This window comes from Canis aureus, chromosome 19 (assembly GCF_053574225.1).
Source record: "Canis aureus isolate CA01 chromosome 19, VMU_Caureus_v.1.0, whole genome shotgun sequence".
NCBI lineage: Eukaryota > Metazoa > Chordata > Mammalia > Carnivora > Canidae > Canis > Canis aureus.
Genome location: NC_135629.1, coordinates 28,952,630 through 28,971,715, shown reverse-complemented (window position 1 = coordinate 28,971,715; position 19,086 = coordinate 28,952,630). Strand labels below are relative to the sequence as shown.

Sequence of the window (19,086 nt, the reverse complement as noted above, 5' to 3'; positions counted from 1 at the left end):
CATATTGTAAGGTGCTTTCTAGCTGGAAGATATTATGCTAATTTTGGTAAGGTACAAGTATGAAATAGAAAATATATGAAACAGGCATGAAGAAGATCTGGAGTGAAAAATCAGGCACTTTAGATGTTCCATAATTAAAGTGTAGAAGAATTAATCACTCAGTTGGCAATCAGGCCTCATTATTCCTCCTAAAATTCTTAGCATGGTAACAAATATACTGTAGTGGAGACTCTAAAGCAGTGACAACTTAGGACATGTAAAATGGATGCTCTGCAACAAACTGCGTGGCGATCAAAATCCATTGTACTAATTAGCTATTGGGATCTTTGCATAATTACACACGCTCAAGAGAGATTTACTGATTTTGTCAGCTCTCATGGCTGATATCATGTGATCCTTGGGACAAATGCCATCTTGATAAGAACTAGCTTTGTATTTGCAGTGTGGAGATATTATAACATTGCCAAAGCTTAATTATGAGCTCTGTGTTGGTGACTCAGTTTTTCATTTTCAGTTCTGTTTCATTCCTAACCCTATATAATAGTTATTTAGTTGCTGTCAAGTTAAGTAGAGACTGGGAAATAGTTGCCCTAAATTCTATGTAATCTGCCTCCCCAAAACAAAAATAAACAAATAAATAACTCTTGAAAAAAATTTCTTTTTAAACCACTTTAGGATTATTTAACACAATGTTTTTCACGTCAATAGCATTTCAAGAAACAGTCGCCGCAAAAGGCTAAAACAATGTGAAAATATGCTCAATCTCTCTTTGAATTAAAGACATGGGAAATCAGAAAACCAGGAAATAATATTTGTAGCTATCAGATTGACAAAAAATTGAATATGTGATAAAACCTTTGTGGCTAAAGCAATGGCTCTTCTATACAAGATTGTGGTGGTATAACCTTTCTGGAGGGGAAATATTATGATATCCATCAGTATTTAAATTACATTTTCCCTTGCCCTTTTCCCTGGAAATTCTAAAGCTAGCATTTCTGTTCTCAATATGATTACATAAATTTTCAAGCTATATGGGCAAAGATGTTTATTGTGGCTTATAGCAACAGCAACAACAACCAATGGAAACAACAGAAATTACTACCTATAAGGATCATAAGTAAGACACAGACACATGTGATGAGATAATATTTTGTAATATTACCTGTTTTTTTGGCGGGGGGGTTGATTGAGTATCTTTTTCACCTGGCGTACTGAATGCCTTGCTTCAGAGGACAAGTGACATAGCAGAAAGCAAAGAACAAATACACAGAAGACATTTGGCTTTTGAGTTTCAAAAGCCTAGATCCTGATATTTAGAAGCTTTTGCACTAAGAGAAACGTACCTATCTGCCCCCCTAGATAAAAGTTTCCTGGGTTGGGAGAAGGAAAGGAGTTACAAGGGGAGCATGTATGTGCACTAGAAAGGAACCTTCCATTTAAGGTTGAATCCAGAGGTGGGAAGTGACTAAAGCTACAGATCATTTTGTTGAGTCTAAGAGAAAAGGAAATCTGCTTCTTAGGGAGATGCCTACATATGACTGGAATCTCCACGACCACTCCCATGACCACCAATTTTGACAGCATCCTGACATAGTGCTGAAAGAACAGAATAGAAATAGCTTCCAAATGCCAGCATGGCTCAGTAGTCCCTTGTGTCTGTGAATGATGGAGACACATGAGGGAGATTCAAAGGACCTAAGGGAAATGGAGTGGAAGCCAGAGATGATCATCAGAGATCTACATGGAGCAGTGTTTGAGGATCAGAAGGGAAGTATATATCTCAGGATCTGTCAGCATGGAGAGCCAATAGCCAACAAGATGCCACACCCATGTCCCAGAACCTCTTCTCTATGTTAAGTCTCATGGAACTCATATAAATGCCATGCAGAAAAGCCCTGAATTGGCAGAGATTATGTTTTGGACACCCAAGGGAATTGAATCCTGGGACAAAATTAAGTTGAGTTAAAAAGAAATAAAGATAATTAAATGTCTTCCTTACCTGAGTTATTGGAATGAGATAGTCTTTCACTTCACATACCATGGAGGAATATGTATTGAAAATAATGAGGCAAGTAAATATGCTCCAATGTGAAAGATCTGCAAGATAAATTTTAAATTAAAAAAGGCAAGGGAGAAAACAATTTGAATAATGTGAATCCATTTGCATAAAAATGTTGTCTATTCTAAATGTTTTAAAGATATGGAAGAAATGATTAATTTCCTCTAGAGATAGAGACTTTTCATTTTGTAACATTTTATAAAGATTTCTTTTAAACCAAGAGCATATATTACTGTTATAAAACATATTTATAATGCATAATAAAATGTTCCTTTCATCTTTATGCCATGTTTTGTGATCCATTACATTGAATTAGAATTCCATTTATGTAGCATTTATTTCAATAACTCCAAGATAAAGGATGAAAACATGGATTTTAAATATCTTTTGAGTATAATATAAAGCTGCCAAAGAAAACTCACTTGGCTTTCTTTTTCAGTGACAAAGGGTGTTGCAATGTGCCTTTCAGGAAAACACCTCTCCTTCAATCATTTCTGTAAAAGTGAACATCCAATTTTTCTCACCACAAAGGTACAGAAAAATTTTCTAAAAATGTGTTGATAATTGGAACAAAGACATATGACATGAAGAATGTATGACAAAGCCATACATTTTCATATGCCCTAACCTATGCTCATACATGCAGGTGATAGACACTGAACATATCACCAGAAGTTAAATAAACAGATAAGAATGTCTGCTTTCAAAGTCATCTTGCAATTATTCTAAGTCACTAAAAATATTTGGTAAGACATTTTTGTGAATTGCTTTTAGAACTGATAGCAAATCTTTTGAATGTTTTAACAGGTGCCAAGCAATTATCATTTGAGGGTGGATTTACATTTTAATAGCTGCTAACGGCCATTTAGAGGCAAATATGGTGAATAAGGCAGTTGTTCAATGAGATAATAAATTTATAGTTAAAAAACAATAGGGGTAACAACAGAATAACATTATTGTTCTACAAACTCTGAAGGAACGAACGTCTATCCCCTCAAAAGAAACTCTTCAATATCTTAAAAACTGCAGTATCACTTGAACGACTGCAATGCCTTCCTACCAGGCTTTAAAATAATAATTTTGATGAATGAATTTTAGACTCTCTGTTAAAATTCAGCTTGATGACTCATAAAAATAGCATTCTAAATATCATTTTTAAATATGGAACTACATGATTTTGAAAACAAATTTAGTGGTTGTAACCAATATCACAAGTATAAAAAAGAAAATATTGGAGTGTAACATATGTAGTCAGGGTTTAGTATTATTTTATCAAATTTGTTTCAGTTATATGTTTTTAGACACATTCACTATTCAGTAAAAATTTATTAAGCCCCTGTTACGTGTTAAACCAGAGCTCTAGACCAGAGTTTTGCCCTTGTTCAAATTTTGGGCCCGGTAATCTTTTATTGTGTGTATGTTTGGTCAGGAAGAGGCTGTCCTTTGCATTGTAGGATATTTAGAAGCATCCTAGATGTTATTGGCTGAGCTGTGTGCCCCAAGTTCATAAGCAAGAAGTCTCTCACTCTTCTTTATGGAGTCTGTCCATAAGCTTCTAGGACTTCTCATACATGGCTGGGCAGCTGGGTTTCTAGAGCAAGCATCTCAAGAGATGGTAAGTGGAAGCTGCTAGTTTTTAAAGGGTCCAGAACCTGACACAATATATTCCACCAATGAAGTAATTCTAGAGCCCAAATTAAATAGGACGGGACATCAGCTTTGCTTTTTGATGAGAAAAGTGTCAAAGAATTTGGGGGTCATGTTTCAAAACTGCCACACCTTCAAACAACCAAATAAAGTGTATTTTCTTTTTTTTTTTTCATTTTTTTTAATTTATTTTTTATTGGTGTTCAATTTACTAACATACAGAATAACCCCCAGTGCCCGTCACCCATTCACTCCCACCCCCCGTAAAGTGTATTTTCTATTAATACATCCTAATATTATAGACAAGGCAACTGAAACAAAGAGATTAAATAATTTGTCCAAAGTCACACACCTTTTACATGTTATCTTTTGGTCTTCAAAAACAAATGCCAATGATTTTGTTGTTCTGTCTCTACTTGTGATTAGTGCATATAAAACTCCACATCCTACATAATTTATAGTTTGGAATTGCTGCTTGAGAATAAAAGACCCACGGGTTCCATAAATTGAAAAAATAAGTTAAAGATTTTATCTGATGGTGAACAGATTAAAAGGTGAGGAAGCTCAGTAATCTGTGCAAGAAATATGGAAAGATTAGCAGATATGTGATCAATAAAATGCTTGAATTTAAGCAAAATAATATGTGAGAAAGTCACTCTTAAGCCTTTTTAAAAAAAAAATTCCAGATTGAGATGCACATGTCCATTAAGCATGCAGTGAGACTCTTTGAGCTTTTAAGAGGAAAAGTGCTCTAAGTAAAAAGCAATTTTATTAAAAGCCAAAACAACTCCTATCAGCACATAGCAGGAGTATGTGTTTTTTTTAATTGTATCTCCAGAACTGAATGCTAAATAGAGTCCAGTGTTTTTTTCTATGATGTAATGTAAGTGGTACTTAGACATTCAACATGAAAGTCACTTCTGTCCGTTAGAGAAGCCCTTGCTCTCTAACAGAAAAAAGAAATATTTAAAATTCAGTAGAATACAAGGCACATCACTGGCTCATTGACCGAACAGATATCTTCCTAAATAAGGAAGACATAGGAGCTATTCAAACTCATAAGTATAATTTAAATGCATTTTCAAGGATACAGTGTATAGTGGCAGTTTGGTTTCCAATGACATCCTTTAACTGAAATTCGGGCATTCTGTTTAAAACAAAATGAAACAAAATTCCCTTTCCTTTTCAACCTGAAGAATCAGCGTAGGGACTACTATTATTGTCTAGTCAGTGATAAACATCTTTGCTTCCACAATGTTCAATATACTAGCAAATAGAGAAAAAGACAAAGTATTGGGTCACTAGACTTCCACATGCTATGTGGGCTGGGAACATGCCTGCTGAATTCACTATTGTAATCCCAATCTCTAGCACAGTATTTGTGTTGAGTAGACATTCAATAGACAGTTACTGAATGAGTGAGATATTTCATTTGTTTCAAGAAATAATACTTAGTCATGGTGCATGTCCACTTATTAGACTTAAATCAGACTTATCAATACTTAAAAATGTATTTTACCTCACTTCCCTAATTGTTATAGAGCAGTGGGAGCATTAGAAACCACTCCTTCTCAAATTTTTTTTACTAATGAAGAAACTGAGTCTAGAAACACAGAATCTAGCACACCTGGCCAAAGTTCACGGATGCAACAGAGATACAAACTAGAGTTCCCCATCCAAGTTCACATGGACTTTGCCATATTAATTACTAATGGGAAAGGAAACACCTACCTCTTACCAAGTCAAATACATGCCCATGTTTCCTCAGATGGGGCCTGGCCCAGAAAAGAGTAGAATTTATCACATCAATAAGTCCAAGAATTTGTGGTTTCTTTTTCTTTCTCTGTTTTTTTTTTTAAACACTATTGCGCTGTTATTATTTTCATTACGTTTATATCACCTGACAACATTTAGATGTCAAAAATATCAGGTGTCTGTTGTGTTTACTACTCTATAGTGTCTAGTGCATGATAGGTGCTCAATACATTGTTTATAGGAGGCAATAAAAAATAAAGTTGTGTTGTTACAACAACCCTGTGAGTCTCACTTGTTCAATATATTGATTAAATCTATGAAGGCTTGCTCAGGGCTGGCTTTTCCACTCAGCCTAGGAGGCATAGTACCTAGGAACCATGAAGAAAGAGGCTCATGAAGCTGTTTCAATTCCCTTTAAAATCCAAAGAAAAAAATGAATATGATCCAGCTTGGATTACATTCATCATTATGCCAACACAGTTAAAAAAATATAAATTTTAGTATGTTTTTGTAAAGAAAGGGCCATGAAGATAAATTGCCTACAGCCCACAAAAGTTGTAATATGGCCCTGGGTTCTCCTGAGATGCTTTAAGGGCTGATGTATGAAGCTATAAATGGGCACTGAGCTCACTGAAAACCTACAGACACGAACATGGAGCTCGTTGTGTGTACCCAGCAGTTGTAAAAAGTGAGCTGATGACTGGCTACTTTCTGAGAAATAATCTGGGTTTACTAATGGTAGAGAAGTTATAGTCAATGGTGGAAATTCTGGGTGAGCCGCTCTCTCAGAGTTAATTGGAGAAAAGGATTCATAAGTTTTTCCTGTGGACCACTCATAAGCGCACCTTACACCACATGTAAAGGAGTACCCACAAGACCCTCTTAACCTAAAGGGTCTACCAGGTTCCTAAAAAGCTGCAGAAGGAGTGAATTACCAGCTGAGGCAGAGGCACACACCTCAGGTCCAGGAGGGTCAGGTGAGTGGTCCCTAAGAGTAGGGATTGGAAGTGTCCTTCTGAAGAGAGAATCTTCCAGGCTGAGAGGGAATGAAGCCAATTTACAATATTATCAGTCAACCAGGAGATTTCCTGCCCTACTGACCCCTCTTCATTTCTGTCAAAAAGCTGTTAGCAATGGAGAAAGGAAGACCAAGGAAAGAAAGAAGAAGCAAACCATACCATCCTCTACCATGCCAGCTTGGGCACAGGGAAAGATTTAACTTTTACTCAGTTTTGATACTTAGATTATTATATGAGACTGGGAATTACAAATTTCAGAATCAAGAAATTGTAAATAACCTATAACTTTTTTATCGAGAGAGCAATTCAAAATCATGTCTGAGGTTTGTTTCAGGGGCCTGGGAGAATTCCCTTACAACTGAATAAATTTAAAGGAATCATGGGAGATCAAAAAAAGAGAGATAGACATACACACAATCTGTTCAGTATCATCAATTTCAGTGAAAATATTCTAAAAGAGTTAATACCTCCAGAAATGGTTTCACAATTCAGATTTCTCATTACTTGAATATTATTTCACACTGTAGAATAATCATTCTTCATGTAAACAAGCAAGTAAAATGAGCATAGAATTTACTTCATGATTCTACATGCCAAGTCATAAATGAGGGGAGACAGTCACCAAAGAGCCTTTTGAAAGAAGATACCAGTCAATGACAGCATGACATCCAGATAGCAAAAGGAGAGGCCTGGGTGATATTAAGGAAATTCTCCTCTCATGTTGTGGATCATATTAATCAATCTATTCTTAATACATATATGGGTTTATGATCATTTCCATTTATATGAAAATTTTTGCAGAAAATATAAAATATTTTGAAAATTTAGAGAACTTAAAATCAAACCTGTTTTCATATGGGGGAGTTGAATGGAACTGTTTAGCACTCAAAGTAAACATCCCCAAAATTCTACTGTTTGAAGTTTCTTCACTGTGTCAACTTAGAAATTTCTTGGTTTTTAAAAACGTTTTCACCATCTGCCACCATACAATGTTGTTACAATATTATTGACTATATACCCTATGCTATATTTATTTATCCCATAACTAGAAGTTTGTACCTCTTATTTCTCTTTACCTATTTTGCACATCCTCCACCCCCACCCCTCGGGCAACCACATCTGTTCTCTGTATTTTAAAGTTGGGGTCCTTTTGTTTGTCTGATTTCTTTAGATTCCACATATAAATGAATTCATGTGGTATTTGACTTTGACTTACTTCACTTGGCATATCAACTCTAGAAATTTCTTTCAATTTCTATGTAACTTTGCTAATATAAAATATTAGTGAAAATATTTTTCAAGTAATTTTAATAAAAATAAATAGCCGAGAAGCCATTTAAGTATCCTGTTTATCTGTTCCCTATTTAGAAGTATAAATTCTATTTTCCTAATAATATAAAGATATGATTTGCTTATGAATAAAGAAATAACCAATGTTGAATTTTCTCACAAATGCCTGACCACACAAAGGTGGGTGTGAGGTTTCACATTGAAATGAATATTCATACAACTGCTTTTAAGATACAGAAGATATCTCTTAGAATTTATGTAACAGCCATTCCTGTCTGATTCTTTTTTTTATTGTTATTTCCAATGATAATTTCCCAGTTATAAAGGAATTTTAAAGTATTTGCTGATGGAAACATTGGCAGATAAGCCTTTTGTAAGGACCTTCTTCACCAAAAATACCCATCTGCTTCCCTTTGCAGAGCTAATATTTTAAGCCGATCTCATCTTTTCCAATAACATCCCATTCAAATCCAGTTTGTTGCAGTCTGCATTTACAGGCCACCAAACAGGTGCCAGACACTGTGCTTAGCTACAAATATGAGTAATCCATATTTCCTACCTTTAAGGAGATCATTTATTTATCCAACAAACATTTGCTATGAGCCTATTATGTGCCAAATTTCCTGTGGAAGTTGGAGATAAGTCACCAGAAAGGCAGCCAAGATTCTATCCATATGGAGCTTATGTAGTATAGCAGGAAAGTAAATAGTGAAAAGGTAAGTTTGATCATAATTATTATACAGAAGTAGAGGGTGTTTTGAAAGTACATGGCAAGGGCACCTAACTTAGTCTGAAATATAAGGTAGGGCTTCTATGTTAACATCAGACATTATATTAAAAGAAATATAATAAAACCAGAGGATTATAAGCTGAAAGAAACATTTTCAAAGTACAAAGAGCACTGAGATAAGAGTGATCAGTTCTGATTGGCATATAACTAGAGGAGGTAGAAATCTGGAAGACTTCTGAGAGTAGATGCTATTCGAACTGAGAAATGAGGGATATTTTATTAGTGTACAGTCTAAGGCAATCTAACAAACTCCAAAACATAATGGCATGAACAAAGTACTACCTTGTAACAGATAAAAGATCGGATGATGGGATCACCCTCCAGATGTGACATTAATTTTTGACTCCAAGGTGGCTACTACTGCTCCTGTCATCACATATAGATTCCACCTGCCTAGAAGAAAAAAAGCAAGTAAATTAATATGTGAAGACAAGGAAAAGTAACCCTGATAAAATGTAAAGTGAAAAAAAGTAGGTCATATAATAATATAAATGATACTAAAAAAAAAATGATACTAACTCATTAATAGCATATAGTGCTACTTGAAATAGATATATGTACATTATATATTTGAAATCTAGATATACATATGCATATACATATATTCACATGTATACATATATTTTTTAAAATATTTTATTTATTCATTCATGAGACACACACACACACACACACACACACAGAGACAGAGAGAGAGGCAGAGACACAGGCAGAAGGAGAAGCAGGCTCCATGCAGAGAGCCTGACATGGGACGCGATCCCAGGTCTCCAGGATCACGCCCAGGGCTGAAGGTGGTGCTAAACCGCTGAGCCACCCAGGCTGCTCACATACCTATGTTTCTATACAGAAAATTGTATATTCTCCTGGACAATGGAAATAGGATGTGGGAAAGAGAAAACTTGTACCTTATATAGTCCTGTATTACTGAAATTTTATGTGTATTAATCTTATAAGTATTTGTAAAATAAGGAGGATAACAAAGTGTTAATGTGCTTATATTTTCTCTTCATAAACTCCCATGAACACAAACACACACAACATACACATTAAACAAAAAAATTACCTTTAATTAATCTTTATATAGAAATAAGGCCATGCAGAGAAAATTACATTTCTCTTGCTTAATTTATAGATCATGCTAAGGAAAAAGAAATCTAACATTCATCTTACTACTCAAAGAATTGCATAAACATGTCCTACTTCTTATTCTATCATTGAACATGATGTGTCCCTGGCTCGGAAAATAGGAAAATAATAGCACTAAGTAATGATAGACCTTTTTTTTTTTTTTTTTTTAAACTTCAGGATGTCAACCTAGGGTTGCTAAATCTATCATTTTTAAGAAGTGAGATTATTTTCTTTTGGGGGCAGCTTTAGGTTCACAGCAAAACTGAGCAGAAGACATAAAGATTTCCCATATACCCCCTACTCCCTCATCATCAACTCCCCTACCTGAGTAGTACAGTTTCTACAATTGATGATATTACTGACACATAGTAATCACCCCAAATGCAGTTTCCACTACAGTCATTCTTGGTAATATATATATATTATATGCTTGGACAAATGTAAAATGGCACATATCTATCATTATGGTATCTTACATAGTATTTTCATTGCCTTAAAAATACTTTGTGTGCCACTTATCCATCCCTCCCTCCACCATAACCTCTAGAACTATAGTATTTGTACTGTCTCAATAGTTTTGCCTTTTCCAGAAGGTCATATAGCTGAAATCATACAGTGTGCTGCCTTTTCAGATCGACTTCTTGTGTTTAAAATGCACTTAAGTTTCCTCCATGTCTTTTCATGGCTTAATAGCTTGATTAATTTTTTAATCAAACATGTTCCTCTCACCTCATTAGTATTTAACCACCTATGACACTAAGGTAAAACAAGAAATCTTTTAAGATAATCCCTTAAAACTCTTGAAAATAAATGGGAAAATTGCTTTCACTTAAGAATAAGTGATATTGCAAAAATCATTAGTAGTAAAACTGAAACTAAAAGGAGATTACAAAGATTCAGAGTGTGGAATACTTGGGAATAAAGTTAACCAAGGAGGTAAAAGATTTTTACATTGAAAACTATAAAACACTGAAAAATTAAGAAAGACATAAATAAATGGAAAGATGTGTATTAATGAATTGTAATATTTAATCATGTTAAAATATCGACAGCACTGAAAGCAATCTATAATCAATGCAATCCTATCAAAATCCCAATAGCATTTTTCACAGGAATAGTAAAACAACTCTAACATTCATATGAAAAGATGAAGACCTTGAACAGCCAAAACAATCTTGAGAAAAGAACAAAGGTGAGGGTATCACACTTCCTGATCTCAAAATATATTATAAAGTCATGATAATTAAAATAGTTTGTACTGGCATAAAGACATGGATCAAGATCAATGGAACATAATAGAAAGCCCAAAAATAAACCCAGGCATATATTTACCTAATCTTTGACAAGATTACCAAAAATACCCAATAGGGAAAGGGCCAGTTTCTTCAGCAAACAGTGTTGGGAAAGCTAGATATCCACATGTGTTCTTACCACAGCTAAAAAAAAAAGAAAAAAGAAAAAAAGAGAATGTGGATCAGTCCCTAATATTTATTTTTTATTTTTATTTTTAAGGTTTTAATTTAATTTTTTGTATATATTTTTTGGAGTTCGATTTGCCAACATACAGCATAACACCCAGTGCTCATCCCATCAAGTGACCCCTCAGTGCCTGTGACCCAGTCACCCCATCCCCCTGCCCACCTCCCTTTCCACCACGCCTTGTTCATTTCCCAGAGTTTGAAGTCTCTCATGTTCTATCACCCTCACTGATATTTCCCACTCATTTTCTCCCTTTCACCACCCCTTGTTCGTTTCCCAGAGTTAGAAGTCTCTCATGTTCTATCACCCTCACTGATATTTCCCACTCATTTTCTCTCCTTTCCCCTTTAATTCCTTTCACTATTTTTTATATTCCCCAAATGAATGAGACCATATAATGGTCCTTCTCCGATTGACTTACTTCACTCAGCATAACACCCTCCAGTTCCATCCATGTTGAAGCAAATGCTGGGTATTCGTCATTTCTATTAGGTCCCAATATTTAATTAGATAGTTGGGGTTGGTGACTGAAGAAAGGTCTTATTTTCAATTTCCATTTGTGATCTGAGGAATGTATATTTTATATTTTGGATAATTAGAATGTATAAAATTAGTTCAAACTCTGAAGAATTATTGGCTTCAAATGGCTTCACTTCCATTTAGCTGTATGAAGTTGGGTAAATCATTAATTTGTCAATGATTCAGTTTCATTATTTCCAAAATCTGGATAATAATAACTAATTTGTAGTGGTATAAGGAGCTTATTACAATGTGTGGAACATAGCAAATTCTCAATAGAAGTAACTTATAACAAAGCTGTTGATGGTATCAGCTGATCATGATTTGGGGAAAGGATTCTTTCATTTTCTGTCTTCTTTCTCTACCTCTCTGTTTCTCCTTCCTTCTTTCCTTCCTTCCTTCCTTCCTTCCTTCCTTCCTTCCTTCCTTCCTTCCTTCCTTCCTTCTCTTTTAGTGATTTTTTTTTGGGGGGGGAGTATTTTAACCTGTCTTCTACTTCTGCCAAAGAACCTATGTAATTGTACCTTTCTTCTGAATATTTTTCACCAAGCAGGTGTAAAAAAGTGCAGTGCAGTATAATTGAGTAAAAACCTAATTTTAGGTATTGGATTTGTGTTTCTCTATGTGAGTGGGACCAGCAGTGTCCTCACACACACTTGTCAAGCTATGTGAAAGAACCTTGGCTGGCAGAGAATATGACCATGAAGTGACAAAGCAGTCAATTTTCTAATGTCTCATTTGAATCAATTTGAGTTTGCTTTTTTACTTAATGATTTAAATTACTAAAGAATTAGTAAATGTGTTCTTATAATTGTTGAATAGGGTGAGGTTTTCTTTGTGTTCCTTTAGAGTAGATCTAAAAGCCATTTTGAAGTATAAGGTCTAAAGAAGAGCTGGGGAATTTACTAACATGAAAGGCAAGCAGTATAATTTGGATGACATACGTTTATTAAATATATAAAAGAATCCCTCTGATCTTCCCTATCTTCATCATCCGTAAGGGTTTTTTAATTATGTAATTATTCCCCAAAATAAGAATAAAATTATTAGAGATCACAAATATTCCCAAGTAAAAACCTATTTTTAAGAAAATCATAACAATCCCTATCAAAGCTCCACGTATAAACATCAAAGAAATTTTAAGCAAACCTTTCATGTTCAATTGTATTGTCTTAGAAAGTGTACGTAATATCAGGCAGCCTCCCAAAAAGAATGTTATGGACAACCCAATATTCTTACCAACCTCGGAGGAAAACTCCCGAGATCAACTGACAATCTTGGAGGTTAAGGAAAAAGGGGAAAAAAGAGAAAAATTTGGAGGAAAAACGAATGAGAAATTTGAAAAGAGAAAAGGGAGATAGAATTATTGATTTTAAGTGTTCATGGTAAGTCATGGTATATGACTTGGGATGCTAATGTCATAGGCCATCTCACTACCAGTGTTGTAGGTCTTATATCTTGATCTTTTACCAACTTTCTATGTTAGATTCTCTAATGCTAAATATTCTTCTGGGCTCTTTACTTGTGTTAACTCATATAGTCCTTCTTACAAAGTGATGTGGATAGTCCGATTATTATCTCCATTTTACCGTAAGGAAACTGAGTGACAAGAGTTTAAGTGCCTTGCTCAAGGTCACACGGTGAGGGAGTAAGAGAGCCAGGATATGAGAAACTCAGTCTGAATCCTGAATTTGTGTCATCCTCACTTATGATAGACTTTTTTTTCAAGCAGGAAGATTTTAGGCCAGATGTATCCATTCTTTGGGTTCTATTTACCTCATTCAGAAATTGTAGTGGGTGATGTAAGGTTAATATAAAGCTGTTGTGATCCATGTGATCCATGAAAACATGGGAGTGATCCAAGGAGAGCATCAAGAACAATGAGCATTTTAGATAACACAACTAATGAAAGACAAAAAATAATTGGAATGATTGAGACTTTGAGAAGGGGAGGAGTTTCATCTAATTATGTCCATGGAATAACAGTGGTAGAAGTTGTACTAGGAGTTGACAGTGGTGCCTATCTTTGCTTTATTTCTCTGGAGACATTTTGTTTATGTTTCAGCAAGAAAATATTTTTGCCTAAAGCTTGTGACATTTTCGAATTTGCAATGGAAACTGCATAAAATCTTTTTCTTGGAAAGTTATAAGGGTAGAAGAAAAATCATGACTCTGCTGTTTACTATCTATAAAAGCTTAGCTGAGATTTTTAATTTCTTTGAGCCTGTGTTTTCTTGTCTACACAAGGGAAGAAACAGTGATACATACTTATGAGGTTGATGAGGATATTGAGTTATGCCAATAGGTACACTTAGCATTCTGTCCAGCATCTCCTTAATACTGGGAGTCATTATTATGATTACTGTTATGATTCCTATTCCCTGAGGTCAATGGTGAATCCTTTGACATGTATTTTGGTCCTCTAAATTTGCATGTATTCAAGTGTGGCTATATTTACACAGATATCTTTTGTTTAAAACAAAGATGCAAATAGAAACACTGAAAGCATTTTGTGATGGGAGTTTACAATGGCCATCTACATTTGAATTTTTGTATCAGTTATGATTATTAATAAAGAATGATCCTATTTGAATGCTACAACTTCCATAGAAACCTATGATATTTTATTTTGTGATGAAGTTTTAAATCAAGTGAACTTGTACACATCCTTGTATTTTGCATGCAGCCATTTAAGACTGAAACAGAAGTAAGTAAAGATGGTTTTACTTGATCTTTCGGTTGACAGATAATGCTGTCATTTATTGGAAAATTAGAATTCTTGAAAATATTTCCACACCACTCCTGGACCGTGTACCAGTGGCCTCATGCAAGCCAAATATACAAATAACGAAATAGACATGCTATTGGCTTTTGCTATTGTACTCACTAGTTAAGGAAAGATTTGGAAAGTTCAAGTTGGCAGCATAAGCAGAAAGTTAAATATATAACATTTTAAATGACTTCCACTCATTACTTATCTCCAGTATTTTAAATATCATAACATATGGATAGTATTTTATCCTGTATTAAGTTGCTATGGATAACATTTTAAATTACTTTCTCCTCTTTGCCGGAAGAGACATAGGAAGATGAAACCCAAGTATGTTATTCCCTGAGAGCAGGATTTAATTTGTCTGAATAATGCAAGTTCATCTATGGCGGTTTGGTACTTTAATTTTTGTAATTTTGATTCCCTGTAAGATTCAAAATGGCTGTTTTTATAACTTGCATTTTGTTTACTTGCTGTTTTACCAAATATTGACCTTGAACATATTAGATTTATAGTATATCGCACTACAGTGTAAGCTCTGTGAAGGTGGGATTTTGTCAAGCTCTTTACAGCGCCCAGAATAGTCCTCACCCATAATAGTCATGCAGTCCCTACTTGTTCAGTGAGTAAGTCAAGGTTTCTCAACCTTGGCACTATTGACAGTTTCTGGATAAATCTTTTTTGAGTACAGCTTTCTTCTATATTGTAGGATGTTGAGCAGTATCCTTGGCCTCTATTCTTTAGACACCAGTGGGTGCCAGTAACATCTTTCTACTCCTCCTCCCCCATCCAGTTGTGACAACTTAAAATGTCTCCAAACAATGTCAAATGTTTCCTGGGGGAGGGAAGGCCCCAAATTACCCTTTGCTGAGAACCACTGAAGTAAATGGATTGCCTTGGGAGGTCAAAGGAAGTCTTCATAACTATAAGTCCCTGGTCAAAAACAAAAGAATAATTTGGAAATTGATATAGTCAAGACAGGCCACTGAAATGGATTGCTTATGCCCTACCCTAGTTAACATGATCATTCAGCCAATGCATTGATCTGTTACAGTAAGAAAGAAGTTACTTTGGTCATTTTGTGGCAGAAGACCGGGCATCACCATAAGCCAGGGAGAGTAATATTGTGACAATGTTTACATCATCCCCCCTACCTCTCCCAACCTAGTTCTTTAGGGAACCCATTGATATTTCCAGGCTTGAGGATAGAGGTTCTAACCTCAAAGTCTACAAAATATTTAACATTGCAAATGTGATATGGAACTCTGGGTTATTTTGGTGATGCAGCTGTTGGAAGCTCATACATTTCTGGAACGTGAAAAGCATCCTGTGCAATTGACAATGTGCAATTGTTGCCTAAGCTATGACACATTTGCCATTTGCCATAATTCTGGCTTCCTTCACATTGTGTTTGGAGGACTGGAAAAATCTGCCACAGTATTAGAGAGGAGAAATGTTGAGTGAAGAAAGACCTAGGGGGAATAGGCTCACATTTCAACTGTGCCAAGTTCTCAGCTCAAATGAAATGCTAGTGGGCAATATTTTAAATAAATCACTCTCTCTGTCTAAAGAGATATGTGTAGACATTTAATGTTTATGTGTAAACAACTTTGGGCAACTTACCTAACCTTTCTAGGCCTGGAGGCACTTTCCATAAAGGGGTGATTATGGTCACACTTAAATGATGTATTTAAAACATGTAGTACAGTACCTGGCATGCAGTAAGAACTGAATTGATATAGGCTATTTTGATAATTATCATCATTATTAAACACAAGCAGGAGATGCTATAGCCATAAGGTAGTTGACTATTATGGAAAGAACAAGGATATAAGGACAATGAAGTCATACAGGTTCAGGGGGAATCATGGTGCAATTATGTACTAGTTGTGTGAACCTTTTTTTTTTTTTAAAGATTTTATTTATTTGAGAGAGAGAGAGAGAGAGCACATGCACAAGTGGTGGAGGGGCAGAAGGGGGAAGGAGAAACAGACTACCCACTGAGGAGGGACCCCAATGTGGGGCTTGATTCCAGTACCCTGGGGATCATGATCTGATCCAGGGCAGCCGCTTAACCAACTGAGCCCGCACGTGCCCCTGTGTGAACCTTTTCATGAATCAACCTAGGTTATGTTGTGTTGTAGTAAAAAAAGACTTAAAACTTTTAGTAACTTGCAACCCAAAATGCATTTCTTGCTCAGCTCCATGTTCATGAAGTCCAGTTGCCATGTTGGGCTCTTCATCAATCTTATGCCAGGACCCAGGCTGTCAGAAAAGGCTTGGTGTCATACATTCTCTCCGTTATGGTATAAGAAAATAAACAAGATGTAAGTCACTAAGACGTTCTTAAAACTCCTGCCCAGAATGCACACATCACCTCTGCCCACATTTCACAGGCCGAAGCAAGTAAAATGGCAATTCTTGAGTTCAAAAAGGCAAGGGTATATAGAGGAGGGGTACAGCAGAGAGAGTAGCAAGACAGTGCTACAATTGACCACACCTCCACTGAAGACCTCTGAGCTTTTATCTTTGCTTTTTTTTTTTTCGAGATGTGGGCATTGAGAAATATAACTAATACATGTTTTTTGCCAGACCACCTTAGATATGTTATCTATAAAAATCTCATCGAGTCCTCACAACAAACAGCTAAGGTAGATATTGTTGGCTCCATTCTACAAATTTAAAAAACAGCAGGTCTTGAGGAGGCTAGCTAACTCCACACATAAGATTAAATACACAAGGGACCCCTGGGTGGCTCAGTGGTTGGGCATCTGCCTTTGGCTCAGGGTGTGATCCCAGAGCACCGGGATCGGGTCCTGCATCAGGCTCATCACAGAGAGCCTGCTTCTCCCTCTACCTATGTCTCTGCCTCTCTGTGTGTGTCTCAAGAATAAATAAATAAAATCTATAAGGAAAAAAGAAAATACAAATATACAAACTGTAGAGCACATACTAAGTACTTGATAACTTAGTTCTCTTCTCCCCTTAAGTTGCATAATGGCTTATTTTTGAAACAACTATTTCCAATTGTTTTACATTATCTGCATGTAGGAAGAAGAGCAGGAGGAACAAAACTGGCTGACTGCAGATGGTGCAACTCGCCCTTTGGAGTCCTTACTAAATTTTTAGTTTTCTCTAACAAAATTTATGGACAGGGGGCATCTACTCTGGATGTGCTCTTTCTTGTATGTTTGGCCTGCTGTCTCCCCTTAGCTAACTCCTAACTATTCATTTCCATCTTCATCCCCTGCTCTTAAATATTAGTCGCCCCCCACCATCACCACTCCACCCTCCACACACAACCTCCAAACCTTTTTGGCAGATCTTTGTAGTAAACAGATGGGGTATCTGTGTTGCTGGGAGACCACTTCATATGTGGAATCCAGTCCAAAGGGAGTGAGAAGGAAGGGGGCACACCAGCAACATGATTTAGTGGCTGAGCACCCTTCCTCATCTTCTCTTTCTGACACTTTGAAACCAGCTCGGGCTTCATTCTCTGTTAGCTCTTTAAACTAGAGCAGACCAACTTCACCTCCATGACCCTCCATGTCCTCATCTCTAAAGTGAGAATAATAGCATACTAACCCACGGGGGTTATGTTGAATATGTGAACTAATGTTTATAAAGCTCTCAGCACAATTTCTGACCCACAGAAAGAACTCGATTGTTTTGCTGTTGTGATCTATCCTTTTCAGGAAGATTAGCAGAACGAGGGAGGTAAAAAAAAAAAAAAAAAAGTATGAGTTTGGCAGGCGAGGTCTCAGTACTATTTATGATGAATTCGGGGAGCTTCATTCGGGGGTTATTTGGCAAAGGATCTCAGCGGAAAAGCACGGAAAACTTCGTTTTTGACCTCTCATGAGCTGTGTGTTACCTTGGCCAATTCGGCCTCTGTGAAGTCTCTTTTCTTTTCTTTTCTTTTCTTTTCTTTTCTTTTTTTTTTTTTTTTAAGATTTTATTTATTTATTCATGAGAGATACACAGAGAGAGGCAGAAGGAGAAGCAGGCTCCACGCAGGGAGCCCGACGCGGGACTCGATCCCGGGTCTCCAGGATCACACCCTGGGCCAAAGGCAGGCTCCAAACCGCTGAGCCACCCAGGGACCCCCTGAAGTCTCTTTCCTACCTTTAACGTGGGCACCAGAACTTGCTTCCTGACCTCCCGCAGTGGCCCCGAGAATGACCCCCTTGGGGCCCTGGACCACTTTCAAGATGACCGGGTCCCGCGCTCTCGCCGCGTCCGTGGGTCCCGCGGGTCCGCTGGTGCTGGGGAAGGCGCCGCGGCCCCGGGTTCTCGGATGCGCCCCCGCCCCGGCGCTGCCCCGCCGCACCCAGGGCGGCCCCCGACGCCAGCAGGCTTGCTTTGGTGTTCGGAGGTCCCCGGACCTCACGCACGTCCCCAGGTAAGGGGCGGGTGCCCTTCTCTTACCTGCAACCCCTGCTTGCGCCCTGGAACCCCGCTGCCCACGCAGCCAGCCGGCTTTTCCCGCCCTCGGCCCCCCAAGTTTTCCCCGAGCCCGAGGGCGCGGGCGCGCGCTGCCGAGCCTGCCCGGAGCCCCGCGCTCGGCCTCGCCCGCCCCCCGCCCCCCGCCCCCGCGCCCCCCCGCTGCAGCTGGCCAATGGCAGCCCTC

The 19,086-nt window shown here is 37.1% G+C and overlaps 1 long non-coding RNA gene across 1 annotated transcript; it reads right to left on the bottom strand.

Moving 5' to 3' along the window:
• Positions 1–1,129: 1,129 nt before the first annotated feature.
• On the bottom strand, positions 1,130–19,009 carry LOC144291228 (uncharacterized). Its single transcript, XR_013358550.1, has 5 exons — positions 18,885–19,009; positions 11,021–11,124; positions 8,843–8,953; positions 2,000–2,097; positions 1,130–1,223 (listed from the first exon to the last, which is right to left on the bottom strand). It is a non-coding gene; the product is annotated as an uncharacterized LOC144291228 (long non-coding RNA).
• Positions 19,010–19,086: the final 77 nt, after the last annotated feature.